The following is a 4901-nucleotide window of genomic DNA, read 5'->3' as shown; positions in this document are numbered from 1 at the left end:
TCAAAATCATGGGAGTGGGCTAGGCACGTCTCTAGAGAGTCAGAGGATAAGGTTAGAGGCGTTCTATCTTCCACGAAAGAGTCGATTATGTTAATGTTGTAGAAATAGTCATCATCTTCTAACTGTCTGCCTGTGTTGAAAAATATGTTTAACTCCAATGTCATATTCCCGAAAGACATGCTCATGATAACATTTCTGCAATTGATGATTGTGTTTGAAGTGTCAAGGAATGGGCGACCAAGAATGATGGAAATTTAAGTGCTCATGTTACTGATGGGTTCAGTATCTAGGATGATAAAATCTACGGGGTAGTAGAATCTGTCAACTTAGACCAACACATCCTCAATTATCCCTCTCGGTACATGAACAGATCGATTAGCAAGTTGTAGTGTGGTTAGGGTGAGTTTTAATTCACCCAAACCTAGCTGTTTGTACACCGAGTAGGGAATCAGATTTACACTCGCTCCTAAGCCAAGAAGTACATGCTCAATTCGGTAGTTCCCGATTACACAAGGTATGATTGGGCTATAGGGATCTTTAAATTTCTATGACACATCTTGCTTTCGGATGACACTCACTTTCTTAGTCAAGAAGACTTTTTTTTGAATATTTTGCCGTCTTTTGGTCATACACAAGTCTTTCAGGAATTTGGCATATGAAGGTATTTATTTTACGGCATCAAGTAGAGGAATATTGACCTTCACTTATTTCAACACCTCTAGAATGTCTTGAGAGTTAGAGAGAGGTTTTAGTGCAACCAACCGTTGGGGAAATGGAGTAACCGGCTTCCCTTGAGGTTCCTATTCTAATTCTTATGGAGCATGACTAAATCCATCATCTCTATCCTCTTTCAGCTCCTTAGGCTTTTCAGCCCTACCCAGAATGGTTTTGTCAATGGTCTTCCCACTCCTAAGAGTGGTGATAGATTTAGCTTACTCCATCTGATTTGAAGATCTTGGATCACTTATCTCATATTGCGGTTTAGGATTGGGGAGAGGTTGAGCAGGAAGCATCCCCTTTTCTATAACCGTCATACGTGAATCTATCTTTTGCATAAATTTTGTAAGTTCTCGTATTTCTTGAGTAAGCTCTTGTGTGGAATTTTGGACTGGTTCTTCTTGAGGTTTCCCTTGATTTGGATTTTGATTGAAGAAATCTTGAGGGGTAGTAGTTTGTCCATTCCTCCAACTGAAGTTAAGATTGTATGTATTAGAAGTAGGCCCACTAAAAGGTCTTTAGTAATTTCTTACGGCATTAGATTGCTCATTTAGTACCTCTTGAAAGGCAGATATAGTTGGGCAATTTTCAATAGCATAAATGTTGCAACCTCAAATACCGTAAACAATTTCCTTATCCTTATCCTTCTTTAATTCCATGGCCTCGAGTTTCCTGGTGAGATAAGCCATTTTAGCATTGATGTTATCGTCCTCTTTCAGGAGATACATTCTACCCCTTTTCTTGGATTGAGTCGGCCTAGACATGGTACTTGGTTTTGGGTATGTGTCCCATGATTGTGCGTTTTCAATAAGTCTGTCCAAGTAGTCCCACACATCATCGACATTTTTATTCATGAATTCTCCATTGCACATTATCTCGACCAATTGGCACATGGAAGATGTCAAACCGTCATAAAAGAAGTGTGTAATGTGCCATGTTTCAAATCCGTATTGTGGGCATGAACTGACAAGATCCTTGAACCGCTCCCAACATTGGAAGAATGTTTCATCCTCCTTGTGGGTGAAGTTCATGATTGACTTTCTAAGGATATTCGTTTATGGTGTGGAAAAAATTTCTTTATGAACTCCCTTATCATGTCATTCCATGTGCCAATAGATCGAGGACGTAGTGAATGCAATCACGTCTTAACTTTCTCTTTCAAAGAAAAGGGAAAGAGTTTCAGCCTAACCGTGTCATCAGACACGTTAGGAAAGTATAAAGTGGCTATGATCTCATCAAACTCTTTCAGGTGTAAGTATGAATTTTCTGACTCAAGCCCATGAAATTTAGGAAGGAGTTAAATCACCCCTGGCTTGATATCCATGTGTCCCATATTCTCTGGAAAAATCATGCATGAGGGCGTGCTCACCCCTGCCGGTTGTAAATAATCTCGTAAAGTAGGAGGCGGGGGTGCTTGATGCACCTCATTCTCATCTTGGACTTCCCCAACCCTAGGTTGAGATGATCCTTCTGGTTGATTGGCTAGTTGATTTGCAGTTATAACCTCAATTAACTCTGGGGATCTCGTGCGGTGTCTGGTCCTGCGATGGATAGTTAACCCCTCAACCAATCCTCCTTCAGTCAAGAGACGTCGAGTGTTGTCATGGACCCACTTGGGCATGAAACACTGCAGCCCTCAATCTCAGATTCTAACCTAAACCTAAAGAAGAAAAGAAATAGAAATCTAGAAATAAAGAGAAAGAAGAGTTGGAAAGAGGTTACCAAATCAGAAGTTCCAAAATTAAGATCCTGCAAAACAAAACAAAACAAGTCAGTTTGTAAAAATAGAAAGTCTAAAATTAGAAATTTCCTAAAAACTATAAAGTAAACTAGTTTCTAAAAAGGGAAAATTCCTAAAAAAGGAAAATAGAAAGTTTCTAAAAATAATTTAGGAAAGTTCTAAACCTAAAATTAGAAAGTTTCTAAAAACAGAAAATAAAACCTAATCCTAAAAATAGAAAAGTAAAAAGATTACAAAGATGTTACCAATTTAGAAAGTTTATAATAGGATCCTACAAAACAGGAAAGTTAAGTTAGTTTATAAAAAAGATCAAACAGAAAAACCTAAACCTAAAATTCGAACCCTAATCTTAACCTAATTCTAAAACTAGTCAATCTTAGAAAAATGCAACTGTCAATCCCCAGCAACGGTGCCAAAAACTTGTTCACACCCCCATATAGGGTTGCGATGTAGTAATAATCTCAGTAAGACCGAGGTCGAATCTACAGGGACTAAACCTTGTACGTAATCTGAAAGTAACTCAAACTAGAACTAGGAGAAAGATGTAATCTAAATTAGGAGAAAGTAAGAGAATAATGATGAATTATGAAACTAAAACTTATGAAATTCAAAGGTGGGAAACTAGGGTTTCCAAGGATCCACTTGTAGAGATCAGGGAGATCTATGCTTGATTCACGAACATAACTGGGTTTAGAGTCCCATCTTCATCCAGTTAGAAGATATATCATTAAAAACCAAATCTGAACTTCCTTTGATCCAGTTTTCAAGAGATGAGAGGTATGAGAATTAGAATTAATTCCATAACAAAACCATGCCCATGAGACAAAGCAAACAACAGAATTTAACCAATCTAAAACCAATCTGAAAGAGTTCTGAATGTTAGGAAGGATTCCATCATCTAACCATGTTCATGAGACAATGGTGAACAACAAGGCTTCCTAACTTCACAGTCATAGTAATGAAAAGAACATACTCAAAGCTATCGCAGATCTGTTGTAATTTAAGTCACAACAAACCATTAAAAACTATGAATATTCCTTATAATCAAACTAAAATCAAGGATAGTTCAACGTAACATGAATCAAAGCCATAAACAATGCCCCATCACGCTACAAGCTTCACCTCTTAGCCCTAGCTAAGAGGTTTATCTCATCATAGACATGATGTTCTAAATCTCAGAAAAATGGCATCAAAAGGAAGGAAAAACTGAAGAAGAAGGAAGAAGGATGGAGACTTGATGCTGCCACGCTCTCTCTCTCTCTCTCTCTCTCTCTCTCTCTCTCTCTCTCTCTCTCTCTATTGTGCTCCGCATTCACCCATGTCCCAGGATTGATGATTCTCTCTTCATGTTCTCTCCCTTTTTTTTTATAGAGAATAGGGGCGATGCTAGAAGTCGGTGGAGAGGCCGTGGTGCAAGTGTAGCTTTTACGCATCAAAAAATCGTAACAATGTAACCAAGTTGCGTTCGGCCGTAAGTTTTAAAACGCTTGCTGTCCAAACCCCAGACTTTTCTTCTTGACCAGGGTCGGTTGGGGCCTATACATCATCTAGATGGTCCAGATCTTGCATCTGATTAAAGATGGTGGGCTACAATCGCCTGAAAATCTCAGATTTCCTGGACGCATGATCTTGTAAAATTTCTTGCGCTGAGATGCTCAGTGGGCCCCACAGTGGTGTTTTCGGAGAGATCTACCCCGTCCATTGGATTCCTGACCCGATTTCGATCGGAAAGGGGTGGTTTTGGTCGAGTTTGGTGTGCCCAAAGGATCCAATCTTCCCACTATTCATCCTACATTTTATGGTGATTTACGTGTGTACACGTGCATGAAACCAAGAAATCAACATGGGTATAGTCATGGCCACCCCCTGAGTCAAATGGACTGTCCCGATTGTCCATTGGGATGGTGTTGATGGCCCACTATGCATCCCAGTAGATGCACATCCGTCCCCTGGCGAGATGAGTCGAGTCAGCCTGATTTTGACTAAGGACGGGGTCCAGCGCGGCTTGGGCGCACGTGTGCTGTGTACAAGCACGTCCCTATGTGGGGTTCATCGTGATGTTCCTGAGAAATCCGCTCCGTCCATCCTCCCTCTCATCTAATTTAAGGGGTTGATACCAAAATTGAAGCATATCCAAGGATCAGGTGGGCCCCAAATCAGTGATTTATGGTTTGATCTATTCGTTGGGCCACTTTCACAAAGATCCAAGGGCTAAAATTCAATGTGTATGGTTACTTTATGATCCTCAGGCCAAATATAAAATTTCAACCCAAACAGATGCTGGGAACCCTGTGATCTTGCATTCAGGATGATTTTCAGGCCTCTTCATCTTTAATCACTTGATTTTCTCGGATCTTTGGCATGTGAATTCTTCAATCTCAGTCCCTTAGGATCCATCCCTTGCTTTAATGATTCTTGAGAGTTAAATCCATGCTTTTAGCAC

The 4901-nt window shown here is 39.9% G+C and overlaps 1 non-coding gene across 1 annotated transcript; it reads left to right on the top strand.

The window, feature by feature from the left end:
• Positions 1 to 1659: 1659 nt before the first annotated feature.
• On the top strand, positions 1660 to 1766 carry LOC131241799 (small nucleolar RNA R71). The gene has a single exon (XR_009169367.1). It is a non-coding gene; the product is annotated as a small nucleolar RNA R71 (small nucleolar RNA).
• The last annotated feature ends 3135 nt before the right edge of the window (positions 1767 to 4901 follow it).

The sequence above is a fragment of the Magnolia sinica genome, chromosome 3 (assembly GCF_029962835.1).
Source record: "Magnolia sinica isolate HGM2019 chromosome 3, MsV1, whole genome shotgun sequence".
NCBI classification, from domain to species: Eukaryota; Viridiplantae; Streptophyta; class Magnoliopsida; order Magnoliales; family Magnoliaceae; genus Magnolia; species Magnolia sinica.
This window is presented reverse-complemented; position numbering and strand designations above follow the sequence as displayed.